This window comes from Neophocaena asiaeorientalis, unplaced genomic scaffold, assembly GCF_003031525.2.
Source record: "Neophocaena asiaeorientalis asiaeorientalis breed wild unplaced genomic scaffold, Neophocaena_asiaeorientalis_V1.1 scaffold124, whole genome shotgun sequence".
In the NCBI taxonomy this organism is placed as follows: Eukaryota; Metazoa; Chordata; class Mammalia; order Artiodactyla; family Phocoenidae; genus Neophocaena; species Neophocaena asiaeorientalis.
Window position 1 is genome coordinate 14,132,815 of NW_020174135.1, and position 20,424 is coordinate 14,153,238.

Here is a 20,424-nt window from a genome sequence, read left to right on the forward strand (position 1 = left end):
TAATTATATGGTAAGACATTTCATTTAATGTCCTTCTTTAATATTTTAATTAATCAACATGACCATAAAATAAAAGGTATTAGTTATTGCCTGCAATATTTTTAAAAACGGCTTTATATTTCCCCTTTGCCCTCCATCCAGGAGCACGCACAGACCTCTGAGAGGGACGGCTCTCTGGTGAGTGAGTGTGTATATCTCCAGGAAATAGCTCGCTCTCTGTAAACGTATACCCCACTAGCTCTCAGCTGGTAGTAATTACCCTAGTAAAAGGTAACACTTACATGTTAAGAAAAAAAATTAAGAGCTTCGCTCAGTACGTGCCTCAAACCACAGAATATTTAAACAAGGGGTATTATCAAAAAGCAAAACAAAACCAAAAAAATTCTCTATTTTCTCTTAAGACTTATAAGCCCAGTGAAATTTTCTGATGACATAAAAAGTTGATGCCCTTAAACACTGATATCAGATAGTTTGTGTTCAACTTCTCCTAGGGCGGATCACATTACCTAAGATAAGTAGTTGTGATGTTGGTCAACTCAAAAGTGGTGGTGATGCTATTATAAAATGTATGTATATAATGCATGCTTAAGATAGGTTAAAAACTTACAGTTAATGTATAGCTAAATAACACGTAATAGTGGCAATTCTCTTTATTTTAATATATATTCTTAGGGTAAAGATTAAATCTTCTCATTGCTATGACATTTATTTGGATTTTTTTCAGTATTGATCACTGATCTGTAATAAAATCTCTCCTAGATTCTTGCTCAGATGACCTTATGATAAATATTTCAAATGTGATAATTCTTCTCCAAGTACATCTTCTATTGCTCATAAAAATTGTAATTATTTCTATTCTTATCTTCTCCCCACTAAGCCTTCTAGCTTAGAACTCAGATTCTGTCTTATTCATTTTATACCTCTAAATCCTCTGGAACATATGGCAAGCATTAACTGATGAATGAATTAACCAAAGGGTAAAAAACTCAGTAAATTGAATATTAGCATTCAAAAAATATTTTTCAATTATATAAAGGATGACTAGATTAATTTGCAAAATGACTGGTGGGTTGAGATTTCACTTGGTTCCATACAAATATTTTTTAAAAATGTCTTAAGACCACATTACCGCCTTCCACTAACCAATCAAACTAACCCAGACACATTATTTAAAAGGCAATATTAAAATGATAAATACCACACCATACGCACAAACTTACCTTTTGCAGTTCTTGATCTCTTCCAAACTTTTTGGGATATGTTTAAGTCCAGAAGCAGACATTGGTGAACTCAGGCTAAATCAAAAATTAAAATTTTAGGGCTTCCCTGGTGGCACAGTGGTTGAGAGTCCACCTGCCGATGCAGGGGACACGGGTTCATGCCCCAGTCCGGGAAGATCCCATATGCCGCGGAGCGGCTAGGCCCATGAGCCATGGCCGCTGAGCCTGCGCATCCGGAGCCTGTGCTCTGCAACGGGAGAGGCCACAGCAGTGAGAGGCCTGTGTACTGCAAAAAAAAAAATTAAAATTTTACAAGTATTCTTAAAGTTTTACCTAATTCTTTAGTAATTTTATAAGTATCCTTAAAGCCCTACCTAATTCCTTAATGATCCCAGAAGTATTTAATTTAATTTAACTTTTAATATATTTTAAAATAGTTTTTGAGGATCTAATACATGTATCAGGCACCAAATACAGAGATAAAGGAAATGGTGTCCTCACAGAGTGCCCAGTCTTCAGCCATCCATCCCATGCCCATTCCTCAAAACATATTAAATATTTTAATGACAGTGCCAATTTTATATTTGAGTAAGGTCATTCAGGACAGTCAGTTAGGGGAGAGAACAATTGAGGGGAGGAGAATATTAGTTAATAGAATGTTATAGTAATTCAGGAGAGAATGGAGAGGACTTCACTGAAGCAGTGGCCACGGGTACAGATAGAAGAGTTTAAATTTCCCAAATCTTCAAAAGATAGAATTGATCTTTGCTAGGTTTTCAAGATGAATTCAAGGTTCTGGCTTCAGTGACTAGATGTCTTTTATGTAGATAAAGGGGTATAAGAGAACTTTACTTAAATCAATTTATGAAAGCTCATTTCAGAGAGGCAGATAAATGATCAGAGAATGTACAGTATTAAAAACAAACAAATTTCTTTACTTCTAGTTTCCACTTAAGACTGAGCGAGACTAACCAAAAATAGAAATAATACAATCAGAGGGAGACAATGTAGAAAAAAGACCAAGCACCTTTGTTTCCTAATAGTTACTCTTACTAGCATGACTTAAAGCATGCCATTGGGTTGGCTGACTGGGCCTTGCAGAGGAAGATGGATAGAATACTAGCAAAACTCTCCATTTTTTCATTAATATCTACTTAGTACTTTAATAATGATTAACCAAGGATTATCATATAATTTAAAGCCCACTTTTTCTTATGTCATCTACTATCCAGAAACCCAACTGCATTCTCTAACATACAAGAAAAAAACTAGGAACAATTAAATTACTCTTAATTCAGTGCCATCAAAATCAGAAAAGCAATTATAACCAAGAGTTTCATCTTAAAAATTTAGTATAATCATCAAATTAATCTCTTGGACCCTCGGCCTGTAAGAAAGAACTCAAATGGAAGAGGTTTTAAAACCGAAATGTTTTGCATTTAGATAAAATATTTAAAATAATTTTTACATACAACTTTTAAATTATCTCAAACTATTGGATAGGTAACACATTCAAGTAAAAAAAATACTCAGCAAAGGGCTTCCCTGGTGGCGCAGTGGTTGAGAGTCCGCCTGCCGATGCAGGGGACACGGGTTCGTGCCCCGGTCCGGGAAGATCCCACATGCCGCGGAGTGGCTAGGCCCGTGAGCCATGGCCGCTGAGCCTGCGCGTCCGGAGCCTGTGCTCTGCAATGGGAGAGGCCACAACAGTGAGAGGCCCGTGTACCGAAAAAAAAACAAAAACAAACAAACAAAAAAAAAACTCAGCAAAGAAAGTATAGATACTTTAAACTCTCTCTCACAAAAAAAGCCCACTAATAGAGTCCTTACCTTTGCATCAAATACTAGCTTAAAGTTATCTTTTCTCTTTAAAACTTTATAAAAGTATTTTGCAAGTTCCATATATCTGTTGATCTGTGCCTCAAAGCCATAGGTTCCCTGTAGTTAAAAAAAATCAAAAGCTTCATTCAAGTAAGTACCTTTAAATTACACTGAAGAAGTTCCTGAAATGTATTAAATTTATTTAAATGTACTTATTTAAATAAATGTGATTATTATCTTACTAACAGTAGGTATTATATATTCTCACTGCATTCTTATTTCTATCCCCTCAACCCGCTTTTACTCCCTACTGTCTGTGGAACTTGAGGCAAGTTACTCAGCCTTTCTAAGTTTGGTTGCCTAGATCTACAAATGTTTGATAAATATTTTGACATGAATTTTTTATCTGTCTAGTATGCAGAGCAAATTTTTAAAAATTATATATAATGTAGTGAGGAATAAGAAATATGACAAATAAAGCCCTTGGCATACTGGCTGGCATAGTGCATCTTAAAACTGACAATTGTTGAGCTTCAGCCGTATATCAGGTATGTAGTTTAGTGCTTTGTACTCTTAGTTTAATTTACTCTTAGAAGAATCCTATAAAGTGGATAATGGAGGCACAGAAAAATCGACCAATCTGTCTCCACTCACCATCTTTCCCTTGGTGATTTCCACTTGTCTCATGGCTCTAAGCAGTATATACAGGTTGATGACTCTCCCACTTTCATTTCCGTCTGAGACCTCATCTCTGAACCTCAGTCTCCTGCTTCACATAACTAATAAACATCTCAAAATCAATGTCCAAAAGTGAACTCCTGACCTGTCTGCACCAACTTGTTTCTCCCAGTCTTCCCAATCTCAGTAATATATCAATTTTATCCTTTAGTTGCTAAGGCCCAAAACATCAAAGTTTTCTTATCCTTGACCCTCTTCTTTTTCTCACTCCCCACATCTAATATTTTGGAAAATTTCACAGGATTTACCTTTAAAACGTAATTAGAATCTAATATATCTTAACCTATTCACTGCCACTATGCTGGCCCAATCACTGTCCACTGCATTACTGAAATTGCTTCCTAACTGGTCTCTTTGCTTCTGTCCATACGGTCCATGTATGTCCATGCTGAGGGTATGTGTTCATAGTTACTCTAGGCTTGTGTAGTGTAGAGCCTTGACAACCATATGAGGTGGTACTTCAGTGTCTTCTCAATACTTAAGCCTTTGTGATCAGAGTTGGCTTCATGAGCATACAACCTGTGCAGTCACACAGGGCCCATATTCAGAAGGGCTTCAGGCTTAACTTAATGCTCTGCTGTCGCTGTCCTGAAATTCTTTAAAATTATATTTTGGACTTGTGTTTTGAAAGTGAAGTCCAGTGGGACAATGGATTACGCCTATGAGCTAAGGAGATACAGGCAACATATATGTCTGCCACTCCCTGCCTCCCCAGGCACACCTAGCCTTTGCATTGCACAATGAGCATGGAATTCCACTGGTCCTACCATATCTGGCAACCCAGTGACAATGCAAATAGCACGAGGTAAGGATGCTACACCTACAACTAAGTAAGCGGGGATGCTCGGAGCCCCCAAGAGGCTACACTTTCTGTTTAAATCAGAACTTGTTTTCAACAGAGACCGAAGGCAATGGAGTTCTAAGAAAGAGTAATGACGGAGGAACCCTTTCATTTTCTTTCTTACGTTATTTCCTCGTATGACCAGCTCATTCCACGTTAGCCACATTGATCTCCTTTTTGTGTTTTAGATGCAACAGGTGTGCTTCAGTCTCAAAGATTTTAAATTGAGATTCCCTCTTGCTACACAGCTAAATATTAGCATGAGCTCCTCTTCACTTTCTCAGATTTTTGCACAAATGTAACCTTCTTATTGACAATTACCATACTATTTAAAATTATAAATACTTAACCCTAGCACGCAACTTTTTATCCTTTTTCAAAGCCTTATTTTTCTCCACAAGAAATATATATGAATCAAAATGTGTAAAAAGCTTTGATTGATGAACATTTGGTCAGATGCTCCCAACTTTCACAATTTTGAACAAATATTGGTTTGGAGAAGGCATTACTAGTCTTTGAAATGCTTAAGAATAGACATGATTAAATATCAGTGGACTGATATTTTGAGCTAACCACTTTATCATTTGATATTTTTCTTTGAGGGCAGTCTGGTTCAGGGAGAAGCTGTAAGTAATTAGAGGAAGAAAAATTTGCAGAAAAGTTAATAGAAATTATTGATGAAGAATATTCCTACTCTGAATTCTGAAGAAATGGGGCTAAATATCATTGAAATACTTGGCATAGAGTTTATTACTCTTCAGCAATTTTCCACATAGAGCTTTCGGCGGCATTCAATGCATACTAAATTGGCAATGAAAAATATCAGGATATGCATCCTTCTTGTGAATGTACCTTTAAGTTTCTTGAAAAACATCTACAAAGATTGAATAGTAAAGACAATGGCACTTCTATTCTGAACTTAATTGGACTCTGTTAGCCCAGGTCCTCCAAACAGCAGACACCAAGATGAGATTAAAGGTGCAAGGACTTCATTAGTGAAGTACCTGTGTGAAAGATAGTGGGAAGGAGCCAGTCAGACTGGGAGAGCTTTCAGACTGTGCATAAGTCTGACCCTAAGTGAAGGAAACAGGTGGGGAAAGGTGGGGAAGAAGCGTCCTGGAGTATGATGAAATCTAAGTAAAATTCAGAAAGGCCTTTGGGAACTCTTCACACCAACTCAGCTATCAAGAGTCTCGTGTCTCTCAGGAATGGGAATGCCTTAGAATCCCTGCCGTGCTCAATCAGTGATTGACTGGGAGAAAACTCTGGAAAGCACAGCCTCAGGGCAAATGCAATTATGAATTTAAGAGAAGCAGATGGGCTCTTGGACAATTAAGCTCCCTATAGCACTCTCCTGGCCAAACACAGTCATTTTATGAATACAAAACCAGTCCAACCCATGTAGAAAATCCAACGAAAAAGAAGCTTTTGCATTCGATTTGCTTCTGCATAATAATTGATGTTTGTAGAATCTTACATTACTATATGATTTTCTTCTTACTTACTTTTGTAACCTATCACAGTATTTTATGGAACTAACTTTATTTTTAAGAAATATGAATTTCATTAAAGATGGCTCCTCTTTCTACTATCAATCAATGAAGTATTCATTCTGTAATTATAGCAAATGAGAAAAACTATTAAATTTTTCATTTATATCTCTGGACTTCATTCTTAATGCCCATTATTTTGTCAAGAGTACTGATGGAGATTCACATAGCAAATGTTTAAATATTTACTAGTTATAAATCATGCTACAAACTTGCAAGTCAACTCCTCCCATTCAAGCCCATCATGGATATTTACCTGAACCTGATTTCTTGTATATAAAAATGTTCTATAATATAAAAGAATTCCCATTTCACGGTATGCTGAAATTTTTTTCCTATTCCCAGGAATGGCCCTACTTATATAACATCTGTTTATACACCATTTTTATGAAGTAGTCTCCGTATGCAAAAGATGATGAGCCTGCTTTTCATCACTACCCAGTGTGAGTTTTGGCATTCCCATGGTGCTATGAATTGTATTAAGAAAGACGATATGAATTTGTGGAAAAAAATATATTTTGGATTTAGGTGAGTTGTCACCTTTGCTCCTTAGATGTAGTTCTCTTCATCCACTAGCAAGTTAATTTCTTTACCTATTTAACAGATATAACCAGCACAACTGTTGGGAAACATAAGCTAAATAACATACGTAAAGCTTTCTAGCCTAATACATGTTCAATGAATGGTAGATCCATTACTATTGAATGAATGTATTCATTATTTCAATGCCTCATTATCAAAAGAATTTAAGGTGAGTTACCAATGTCAATACGCTATTCAAAGTGGTTTTTTTAATGCTTGTTTTGAACTAGGTGATTATAAGGTTAGGAAAAAGCAGTTGATGAAAGAGATAAATTTAGAAGAGAAAATGCTGCCAGTATATTATATACTAACCAGTATATTATTGCCAATATATTATAGACTAACCAAAGTAGGCTCATGAATTTGCCTCTGTGATTCATGTTACAGAACATATTTTTCTATTAGTGTTTTGTACTAGGAATTCCATATCTACCAAATAAAAATCTAACCAGCTCTAACTGCCTCTGATACTGACATCTGAGAGAGTCCCTTAGGGTCCACAGGGTGGGTAATGTAATGTAGAGGACCAGGTCCCCAATATATTAAAGATGTTGTTAGTTCATGGCAAAGCTTTCATCTGAACAGAACCTAATGCCCATCTTCCTACAGAGTACTGGGAAGAAGGTGATAGGAATAGCTTCCTAAAAGCATGTCAATTATTTAAATTAAATTTTAAATAAGGGGCAGTTAAAAATTATAAATAAGGGGCAGAATGAGGGTGTAGACATGTCCTGCTGTTGTCATAGTGTTTGGAGAGACAATATATGCTGCTCTTGGGCTTACCTGGTGGCGCAGTGGTTGAGAGTCTGCCTGCCGATGCAGGGGACACGGGGTCGTGCCCCGGTCCAGGAGGATCCCACGTGCCGCAGAGCGGCTGGGCCCGTGAGCCATGGCCGCTGAGCCTGCGCGTCCGGAGCCTGTGCTCCGCAACAGGAGAGGCCACAACAGTGAGAGGCCCGCGTACCGCAAAAAAAAAAAAAAGAAACGAAATTGAGTTATTTGTAGTGAGGTGGATGGACCTAGAGTCTATCATACAGAGTGAAGTAAGTCAGAAAGAGAAAAACAAATACCGTATGCTAACACATCTATATGGAATCTAAGAAAAAAAAAAAAAAAGGTCATGAAGTACCTAGGGGTAAGACGGGAATAAAGACACAGACCTACTAGACTAGAGCATGGACTTGAGGATGTGGGGAGGAGGAAGAGTAAGCTGGGACAAAGTGAGAGAGTGGCATGGACATATATACACTACCAAAGGTAAAATAGATAGCTAGTGGGAAGCAGCCGCATAGCACAGGGGGAGCAGCTCGGTGCTTTGTGACCACCTAGAGGGGTGGGATAGGGAGGGTGGGACGGAGACCCAAGAGGGAGGAGAATGGGGATATATGTACACATATAGCTGATTCACTTTGCTATAAAGCAGAAACTAACACACCATTGTAAAGCAATTATAGTCCAATAAAGATGTTAAATAAATAAATTCACATCCTTTCTCTGAAAACCTTGCCAACAGGTGGGTGTCAAAATACAGATTTTTTTATAATAAGTAGTTTAGTCCATATATAGAAGATTATGCAACATTTCATTGGTGTCTGGGGCTGTATGTCATAATCAAATACATGAACATCTCTATAGTGAAGTATGAATATCTACATTAAGTGGGTACATAGAGTCAATCTGAGCCTCACAGCAGGTCAGAATTGGTTTTGTCACCTGATGAACTACAAAAAAATTAATTGTTCAGAACGTCTTTAAATTTCAAAATTGTAAATAAGGGACTGTAAACCTATAATTCTTCAATTCTTGCTTAATTGGTGATAATTTATAAGGGAATAAAGGGGATTGTAACAGATAAGTTGGAGAGTATAGCAGAGGTTAGAGATCATAAAGCTCATACATGTTAGAGCAAAGATTTGAAAATGAATAAGATTAACACTCAGGTCCATCTTCCCTGCTAAATGACACTGGTCATATATGAAGTACTACCTGAAAGCTGAAAGATATTTAGGGGAAACAATTCCAATCAGAGAGGATGAAAACTTGCACTATGACAGAGAAGGCAGGTTCAAAGAAATAAGAAGAGTTGAATATCTTAATTAGATTTTTTAAAGAGCAATTCAAACTTGCCCTAAGAAAGCAGAAAAAAAAAAGAAACGAAATTGAGTTATTTGTAGTGAGGTGGATGGACCTAGAGTCTATCATACAGAGTGAAGTAAGTCAGAAAGAGAAAAACAAATACCGTATGCTAACACATCTATATGGAATCTAAGAAAAAAAAAAAAAAAGGTCATGAAGTACCTAGGGGTAAGACGGGAATAAAGACACAGACCTACTAGACTAGAGCATGGACTTGAGGATGTGGGGAGGAGGAAGAGTAAGCTGGGACAAAGTGAGAGAGTGGCATGGACATATATACACTACCAAAGGTAAAATAGATAGCTAGTGGGAAGCAGCCGCATAGCACAGGGGGAGCAGCTCGGTGCTTTGTGACCACCTAGAGGGGTGGGATAGGGAGGGTGGGACGGAGACCCAAGAGGGAGGAGAATGGGGATATATGTACACATATAGCTGATTCACTTTGCTATAAAGCAGAAACTAACACACCATTGTAAAGCAATTATAGTCCAATAAAGATGTTAAATAAATAAATTCACATCCTTTCTCTGAAAACCTTGCCAACAGGTGGGTGTCAAAATACAGATTTTTTTATAATAAGTAGTTTAGTCCATATATAGAAGATTATGCAACATTTCATTGGTGTCTGGGGCTGTATGTCATAATCAAATACATGAACATCTCTATAGTGAAGTATGAATATCTACATTAAGTGGGTACATAGAGTCAATCTGAGCCTCACAGCAGGTCAGAATTGGTTTTGTCACCTGATGAACTACAAAAAAATTAATTGTTCAGAACGTCTTTAAATTTCAAAATTGTAAATAAGGGACTGTAAACCTATAATTCTTCAATTCTTGCTTAATTGGTGATAATTTATAAGGGAATAAAGGGGATTGTAACAGATAAGTTGGAGAGTATAGCAGAGGTTAGAGATCATAAAGCTCATACATGTTAGAGCAAAGATTTGAAAATGAATAAGATTAACACTCAGGTCCATCTTCCCTGCTAAATGACACTGGTCATATATGAAGTACTACCTGAAAGCTGAAAGATATTTAGGGGAAACAATTCCAATCAGAGAGGATGAAAACTTGCACTATGACAGAGAAGGCAGGTTCAAAGAAATAAGAAGAGTTGAATATCTTAATTAGATTTTTTAAAGAGCAATTCAAACTTGCCCTAAGAAAGCAGTTAGTATTTGAACGGGAAAAAATAATTGCCATATTTTAACTTAAATAAAAGGACTATATCATAAAATAAAAAATAAAAAGATCAACGGGGAAGGATCAGTTTTCTCCAACAGGGCAAATGGTGCTGCACCACGTTAATTCAATGAGGCCACAATTATTTTGGTTTTGAACATTCACAGTGAAGCTAATCATTACCAAGACGTCATTATGTCCCTGCTTGAAAATAGAAATTATTTACTTTTTCCCCAGTCAGGATAGCAGAGCACTGAAGGGGGATACCCATGAGTTTATGTGGATTCCAGGTCACAGAGTTGGCCGTAGGTGACAAAACGGCCCCAGTTAGTGCTCACCGTCTAATGAAAGAAAACAGAAGCCTAAATAGGTTCTTTCTCTTGCACAAGCAATGGCCCGGGTCTCACCTTTCAATGCCACTGAGTTTATAGGAGTGGTTTCTGGATAGCAACAATCCACCTCCGCAAGCTGCCTGTAACAGATACAAAGGATTTGTGTTCCTATTTCTTTTTTTTTTTTTTGCGGTACGCGGGCCTCTCACTGTTGTGGCCTCTCCCGTTGCGGAGCACAGGCTCCGGACGCGCAGGCTCAGCGGCCATGGCCCACTGGGCCCAGCCGCTCCGTGGCACGTGGGATCCTCCTGGACCGGGGCACGAACCCGTGTCCCCTGCATCGGCAGGCGGACTCTCAACCACTGCGCCACCAGGGAAGCCCTCTTATTTCTCTTTACATAGCACTGAATGCTTTTTCCTATGTTCATTTTATTTCAAAAGTTGATGAAGATTTAATTGTTATTCAAGATAATTATAAACTTGGCTATAATTATCCTACTTAGAAGAACAATGCATTTAAAATTTTCCTCCTATGAGTTTTCATTGTCTATTCATGACATAGTAAAGTTTTTTTTCTAATTAATTCAAAGAGATACCTTCTGTGTAATTTCCAGAGACAGAAATTTTTAAAAGTTGGAATCAGATTTGGCAATACTACAGAAAAATTAAACATCTACCATATTATATAACTTTAAATTTGTCCAACTCTAGTCAAAGCCAAAGACATTTTTGCCCAAAGTCACTGTACCAAACTAATAGCATCAAAACTTTTGATTTCCATAATAGCTATTAATTAAGAAACATATATTAGAGTAATGGGCTAAGTCCTTTTGATTTAAAATTGTTTTAACTATTTCTTTAAACTGATTTCCTAAATTGTTGGTTGAATATTAATAGAGGTTTAGACTTTTTTTAAACACTAGATACATTTGTAGCTCATTCCATGATAGTGTATTAAGTCTAATTTAAGATAATTTATGCAAATAAGACTATTCTTTCTTGACATTTATTCTTTAAAAAATTAGGAAAGAAATTTTTGTCTTGCCTGCCATGTCAATTAAGAAATTTTAAGGACTATTCATAGGATACATCTTTTTAAAAAGGTGAATCATGATCCAGACTCAAGGATGTGACTTACATCCACACGCATCCAGAGTTTGTGCATCTCACAAATATCTGCGATGTCGTGGAGTGGGTTGCAGGCCCCAAACACTGTGCTTGCTGCCAACTGTGGCAGTGACACAAAAAGGAGTTTGGCCCCGGTGATGACAAAAGCTGCATCATTCTTACAATCCCATGTAGTCCACTCCTATGCTAATATTGTTACTTAACCGTTACACTTCTGGACATCAGGAAGCTGGATAACTTTGACTAGGTACTTAAAAATTTCAAATACTCAAAGGTACCTACAGTAATGGAAAAAGTAGCTTAACCATAAGATGAACTCATACCACTACCTCTGAGTCTCATTTATTGTTATTTCTCTCTGAATTTATTTTCAGAAAATCATACCACAACAATAGAGCTGACCAAACCCCTTTCTTAGTAAATATCCTGATAACTTTTCTTTTGATAGTTAACAAACAAAATTATCAGGAAATACTACAATGTTAATTATTTCACTTCAGTTTTAGAAGGAATTTCCTACATTTAGGGATTATTTTATTTCCTTTAGCAATTATCTTATCAATTGTTTTCCACTAACAAAAACAGGTGAAGAGGGCTTCCCTGGTGGCGCAGTGGTTGAGAGTCCACCTGCCGATGCAGGGGACATGGGTTCATGCCCCGGTCTGGGAAGATCCCACATGCCGCGGAGCGGCTGGGCCCGTGAGCCATGGCCGCTGAGCCTGCACGTCCAGAGCCTGTGCTCCGCAACGGGAGAGGCCACAACAGTGAGAGGCCCGCAAACCAGAAAAAAAAAAAAAAAAAAAAAATAGGGGAAGAAAATTAAGATGCATTTGTGTGTTAAATAAATATGGAACTTCAGAACATACCTTCCTTTTAGCTTGTAATATATTTTTCTCTAACTCAGCTGGAATCATCTTTCCCCTTAAAAATGCAAATACACATTGATTTCTTATCAGTGAATAAACAAACCAATTCTACCCATTAGAAGAATACGTAATATTCAAGATTAAAAAATTAGTTTTTATTGTCTCCCAAAGGTATTTATAGGTGTAAAAACAACTATTAAGTAAATGTTTAATTCTCTAAAACCATTGTTAAGTATCATGTTATTTGAGTTAAAGAATGCTTAGTTTACTATTCAATCATCTTAAAATCAGCATTACTCACAAATCAGAAGATTCTGATTTTTCTAAGAAAGATACAGATGATTTCTTTCTTTCTTTCTTCTTTCTTTCTTTCTTTCATCTACCTAATTATTAACCTTTAATTATAAAGACTTCTTAGTATCAAGGTAGAAAAATCAAGTATCCAAATTGGAGGAGTGGGGGAAGAACATGACACAAATTCAGGTGGCCTCACATTTCTTCACAGAGAATTTCTGGGAAAAAAAAACCCAAAAGCCAATATTTTCCTACTCCATCCAGTTTTCAGACTAAAATCCTGTCTATTGATGATTCAGAAGCAACATTTCTCTTAAAGTCAGGAACAAGATAAGGATGCTCACTACCATCAATATTATAGTATTTTTTTCTGAAGAAATACCTATTAGCTAGCTAGATGATTATAATGATGATGATAGATAGATAAAAAGAAGAGGAGAAAAAAACCCTAATTTGAGTACATATGGTTGTATACCTGGAATTCCTAATATTGTTTATTGAAAAACTCTTGAAAATGCCAAGAATGTTGAGCAAATGGGTGGTTACAACAATTAGGTTCCTATTTTTTAAAACTAATTGTTCTGAATAAACATAGAACATATCCTATTCATAGCAGTAAAAAAGATACAAAGTATCTGGGGGAGGGATTCTCAGGAAATGTTCAGGATTTATATAAAGAAAACCAAACGACTTGAGATAAGTATTGAATTATAAACATAAAACATATTTGCAAAATATTTTATATTCATATATTTTATATTTCAAAACTTTTCAATATATAAATTTTTTTTTACAAGCCAATAAATAATAAACCACCAATAAAATATGGGCAAAAAACATGAACAGACAGATCATGGTAATACACAATTGGCTGGTCCATATATTGGCTATACATTGTCCCAAATAACTAAATGTCATCTTTGTCTATCAGAATTTTCAAGTATAGAAGTATTGATAATGTTCAGGCTTCACAAGGTAGATAAGAGTATCAATTAACTGAAAAATGTTTGAAGGGCAAATAAAAATCTTTATGAAATTGTAAGTGCAGACATTCTTTGAACCAATAATTCAACTTCTAGAGATTCACATGAGAAATATTAAAACACAGACACTCAAATATATTTATATAATTATATTCATTTAAGCATTGTTCTTAAATACTAAAATCTAGGTGAAAACCCTTTTAAATAAGATATGTGAAATTATGTTACAGTTATAAAATGGAAAACTCCGAAGTAATTAAAAAAGAATAAGGAAGGTCTGTATAAATTCATGGGCTAAGATTCCTAAGATATATTCTAAAGCCAAAAAAAATAAAAGAATAAGTTGCAGATTATAACACAGAATTTGATATGCATAAATGTATAAATACATTTGATATGCATCAAAATGATCTCCCAGAATATATGTATTTGTAATGTAGTTTATTTATGAAAGGTAGGATTCAAGACAAATGGAAATATATTTTCACTCTGTAGATTTCTAATGCAGTCGAATTTTTCATCTCTAAACATTATATTGCTAACTGGATCTACTTAAAACAAGGAACAGATATGTGACAGTCTCACTGATTTAGGACTATACTTAGTAAAGAAGTCTTAACAGTAGGATAGGATACCTTGGTGCTTGTTTCATAATTACTTCTAGTTAAAATTATTGAAACTAATATGGGAGAGTATTCTTGCTAAAAATTGGGATAATAGAAAAATGGGATTTTAATCTTCATACCAAGCATGATAATAAAAAATGTTGAGAATGTATTAAGGACATACCTTTCATCACATTTTGCTTCAATTACATTATCAGTTCCCATGCCAAGGATTGCTGCAGCTTTTTTTTACTGAATATTGACCCTTGGGCAAAAATGAAAACAAGAAAGGTATTAATTCTCCCGCCTTAAATCATCACTTACATTAGTGCATCACTCACACTAGGGCTTACACGCATAGCTTTGCATGGGTTTGTGCATGGATATATATATATATATGTATATATATATACACACACAAACACACACACACACACACGCAAGTAGAGTTCTCAAGGCATAGTTCCAGACCCTTATCATTACATTTGTTGAGATGAAGAAGGTTGTAGTACCTCTTTCTAGGAGGCACTATCACAGAACACGACTCTTTAAATGCAGGAGTTTGAATATTCTCTGTATACACATGAATCGTGTCATTTATAAATTTAGTGACAGTATCCTCCAGGTAAATCCTTACATGTTATGGACAGGTTTAAATCTTGAATTTCCAATTTTTTTTAAAGAGTGAGGCCTGAAGAAATGAATCCATTCTTATTCTGCTTGCAGTTTTTAATTTTGACTTTGACATCAACTTTGATTTCTTGCCTTCTAGGTGACTACTATCTCCTTGTATCATTTGCATAATGTAAACAGTATCAGTAAGATGGAGGTGACAGCTCAAAGATAAACTTGGCCTGGGTTATTTTTAGCTGCCCGGAAAAGACCAGATATATGAGAGAAACAAGTAGAGAAATTTAAAACCCTAACCATATTTTCATTTCAATGGAGAATGCATAGATGAAATAGGAAATGCTCTTTTTTAATCTGTATTGTGGAATTTCAGCTTATTTGCTCATTATATTTAAAAAGTATATGTGAAATGATGAAAATGACATTTGTAAACAAGCGTCTTCAATTGTATTAAGTTTTATAGTAAACTACATTAAATATGCAGCAGTGGTCTCTAATTTGATAATATACATTTATATAATGCCAGTTTGAGTTTGGCAAAGGAAAGACATTGCAAACATGGGGACATTTTAAAGAAAACCCTGTGTTTCCAAGTACTTTTAGATAGAATTCTCAAGCTGGGACTACAATTACACTTTAAGATTATAAATGTTACCATGGTAGAAAAGAAAAAAGTGATCGGATTTATTAGAGGGATGAATTGATTTTTTAAAAATATGTATTGTTACTAGGCACAGGGTTGGAACATTAAAACTAAAGGAGACCTCAATGGATATATTGTCAGTATCAGAAACATTTGGCTGAGGACCTATAAAAATAAAGCTTTCTTGTCAACCGACTCTTACAGTCCTAACTGGAAAAAGAAAACATTAAACACATTTGCGTTCTTTAATTCAACTTTAAAGTGAACCATTATATCTTTGAATTTTCTGTCTTGCTTTTTTTACGGTATAGGTAGCAAAATGTTTTATATTTATAATCACATTTTTTCTGTTAGCTTCTCCTATGTTGAAATAAAATTTTAATACTGACTTATCTGTATTGCTAATCTATAGAGTCTATACCAACTGGAAAGTTGTTTTTCCCCTTTCCAATATTAATCCATAGATCCAGACAGATTACTGAATATATTTAATGGAAAAATGAAGCTAATATTCTCAGTCTTTCAATTACTTTATCAGTGTATCTTAGAAGACTCTTAAAAGTTGGAAAAATCTAAACTTTATATTTACTTGTTCAGAAACAAACAATACAATGCATGGAAATGCTGTCATGCCTTTTGTTTTTATCTCTGGATATTGCCTATAACGAGCTACTAATATACCATAGAGGTTTGATATACTCCCACCTATGGAAGAGAAATCGTGACTGTTAATCTAGTTTCCAAAATCAGAAATGTTGATTGAAATCATGACAATTTGAGAGTTTTCTGAAACTAAAATTGTGCCAAATCACTGATGTCATTCTTAAAATAGCCTTCCTTGAAAGTGTTAAGAGAAAGCTCAAACAACACAATTCACAACTTTAAGATTTCTAAAAACTTTCTTTATAATTATAACCAACACAATGGCTTATGAACATTTATCTCTGGAAAACAGTCATATTAGTTGAAATACATTTTGAGTGTCTCCTGATATTTCTTTTCGCTCATAAACATTTTTCTTACCAGGTGAAAATATTCCATCTGCTTCTGTTTCTCTGCAGCCAATAATTTCACACATTTTCTTAAGAAGAATTGTTTCCATGACAGTAAATACTGGAGCTATTTCATAGGTAAACCTATAATATAGAAATTCTACTGTGAATTATATTACATGGAAGAGGATAAATAAAATCATGTGCTAGATAAGATTCTACACATTTCTGTATGTTATAATAGACTGTGCAAGAAATGGTTAAGTTTTATATGTTCTGAATGGTCCCTTCCAGATCTAGAGTGCGTTAGTTCTACAAAGGAAGTATCAAGGTTTCCATGGTTTTGTGAGGTAGCTGGGAATTTCATTTTCCACCAAAAGGAATTTGAAAGTAGCTCCATCCCCTCAGCACACACACAACACTGTTTGGGACAGAAAATGTCCAGTTATCAAGAAAATATTTACACATTTCCTAGGGGACAAGTTAGAAAGACAGATGTCTAGAGCTACAGACAATATCTTGCAGAACCTGAAAGAGCCTTTTCTAAAAACGGATTGATAAACGTTTTTCACCTAAAGACTGTACTGTGAGCAAACACACCCCAAAAAAAGGCTAAATACGGTTATGTTTTCAATAACAGCTTGAAGCAAGCAGACGTTACAGGAACCACATGGGTCCCATGGAAAAGAATTCAGAGAGCACTGTTATGGGGACTCTCCTCTGAGGCTCCCTGTGAAATTAGCTCCAGAGAAAGAAGCTGGGATTTAAAAGAAGGCTCTAAGCTTTTCTCTATGTGTATCCTATGCAATGAACAGTGATGTGTGTGCAATGAGCTCTGAAATCAAAAAGTGGGCTCAGTTATTCTCAAGAAATCCTTTATTTGTTCTTAAAAAAATTGTAAAGACCTCTCTAAGTGTAATTATATATGATGCCGGTATCAGGGACCACGTATGTGCCACTTCAGATGTCCTCAGCTTTCTCTGTCTCTAAGGCCTTTGGATGTTATTCAGGCCCAGCCACCACTGTGACCACTTTCACTCAGACTCACCCACAACCCAATGGAGAGTCGCCTCCCACCCACACTTGCAGTCTCTGACCTTCAGCCCCGGGGTCTTCCTTTTGCCCTTAGTATCACAAGTCATGGAATCAGCTGGTAATCCCAAGAATGCCCAGTTATTATGTGTGGGGAACTTAACATCCCATCGTGCAGTCCTTTGGCTGTAAGAGACCTGGTTGAGAATAAATTTGTTCCCCTTGCTCCCTCCAGAGGGACTGATCTTAGAAGCAGTCACTTACAGGGGGCCATATATCCCAGGAGATCATGCACTCACTTCTGCTTATACTAAGTGGTAGCCAGGTCTAAAATGCCCCTCATGTTACCCTCTGCCCTGTCCTGACTCCCTTCATTTCCCCCAATCCTGCTCCTCTGCAGGGCATGCCCTAATAAAGTGTTAATCTATAAACTCTGGCCCCAGGCTCTGCACAAAAACACAGATTAAGAAAATCCATTACCTATTAGAATTAGGCTTCTAGTTCCAAGAAGAACAAAGTTTACATAGCAAGCCTACGGGATGTCCATTTCAATGAGGCTCATTTCTGCCAGTGTTCTGTCAATTTCAGCTTCTATGCACATTACATTTTTGATCCTATTTCAATTCCATGGAGTAGACATTATTATTTTCAGACAACGGAGACCCATTAAATGGTAGAATTAGGACTTAAATTTGGTTCTCGTTAATTCCATCTCGCATGCTTTTCCATTATCTCAGATTATGGTAGGAGATATCCATGGAGATATCCAATGGAGATATCCATTCATTAAAATGAGAAAAATTCAAAGGTAAAGAACCCTCTCTTAAATCCTCTGTCTTTGCATCTTCCATGTATTCTTTCCACTATTTCTCTGTTTAAACCAAGAATCTATATTTTCTTCACACAAAAAATGATTAAGTTTCATAATAATGGGATTCCAAATAATGGAGCAAGATTTATAAAATGATTTTTGTGTAATAATTTATATAACATAAAGTGCATCATACAGTCTCAAAAGATATAGGTTTTTTAAAGTATTACTCTATGCATGTTTAAATAAAGGGCCATAATCAAGCAATTATTTTTAATTAAAAAATTGAAACTAGCAGTAAACTGTGCAGGTTGCTTTTACATGCGTTTCCATCTATAAATCCCTGTGCATCATTAGAACCCCAATGACAACTAAACAGTTAAAATAAACCACAGTTTTCCCACATAGCAAAGCAGTCACTTCTCATAAATGTCTAGTTCTTGGTTTTAAAGTTTAAATTTCTACCACCTATCTCTTTTGATAGCTAGTTAAATTATATTAACATCTGACACAGACTGATCCTTTCAATTTCATATCTAATCATTTCCCTATCCCTTTAACCTTGAAATATATTGCCCTAAAATTAATTTTACTTCAAAACGTTGCAGCAGTGTATCTAATTTTCTTGTAACTGTAAGTTTCGCTGTGGCAAAGTTCAACATTTGTAAGGAATCACATTGGAGTTCAATTTAACTTTCCCTTAATAGTTTACTTTCTTCACCTTCAAGCAGATTGAAGTTCTAATTTATATGCAGGAAACTTTTCACATACTTGTCTGTGTCTTTTTTCGACTACGTGCTCTGGGCTGTTTTGGGTAGCGTTGAAATGATTCCAGTCCTGGAGCTGGGCTCCCAATCTGCACACTAATAGCTCAGACTGAAAAACTGAACTCTACTTACCAGGAAATTCATATCCTGAGATTTTCTAGAGAGAGACTGTCCAGAGGACCAGTCAAAATGTCACTCAGGGAACAGGAACCATCTTCTTTGCATTTCTCTCGGGGTATCAACTATTTGTTTCTGATACAGCAAACATCCTATCCAGCAAAATGTAACTTCCGCAACTGACATCTTCACTCTTGCTTATGTGTCTAATAGTCCCACATTCCTTAGACCCAGAAGGATACTGACATGTTGGTATTTGCAGTGGCTGTCAACCATTCCCCTGCAAGTCCAATCGCATCTAGCCCACTGGAGAGCTGGTTAAAATAGCATGGATGTCCTAGAAAAAAAGACAAAATTGCAAATGGGTCAAAGTAAAAACACAAGGCTAAAAAGTAGTTAAATTTTATAGCAGTTTCTCAGTGAACAGGTATTATGGATCAAGCACACTTTACTTATTTCATTCAGTATATATTCCTGAGCAATTATCATATGCAGGGACAATGCTGGGTATTGGGATCCAGTGGGCATACAAGGTGGACATAGCTGCTACCATGGGGATCTCACTGACTGGTGGAAGAAAAAGACAATAATCAAGTAATGACACAAATGTGTTTAATTACAGTAAAAATCACTACAAAGGAAAGGATCAGGATGTTATAAGACCATTCCTAGGGCATCCACAGCAGTCAGGGGAGCAGAAGAGGCAATCTCCAGAGAAGACTTCTTGGAGGAGGTGATCTTTCAGGGACAATTCGGTTGGTTTCCAAACAGTGGAGAAGGATTATTATGAGCACAAGGAACAGCTATGAGAAGGCACTGAATTGAGAAGGGGCTTGAATGCCAATGCCAGAGTGAGGAGCCCACCTAAAGCAGACCAAGGATGTGGTGTGTAAAGCTACCTCAGTGAATGGGGGATCAACCACCTAAAAGATAAAACAATTTTCCCTCCGAAGTTCCTTATCCATTTTTTGATTAAAACATCAAGTCCCTAGAGATTATCATACTAAGCAAAGTAACTCAAAGAAAGGCAAATACCAAATGCTATCACCTATATGTGGAATCTAAAATATGACACAAATGAACCTATCTATGAAACAGAAACAGGCTCACAGACACGGAGAACAGACTTGTGGTTGCCAAGGGGGAGGGGGG

General features: G+C 36.2%; 1 pseudogene; it reads right to left on the reverse strand.

Moving 5' to 3' along the window:
• Nucleotides 1–20,424, reverse strand: part of LOC112406151 (glutamate decarboxylase 1-like) — a 43,564-nt pseudogene that overhangs the window by 2,393 nt on the left and 20,747 nt on the right.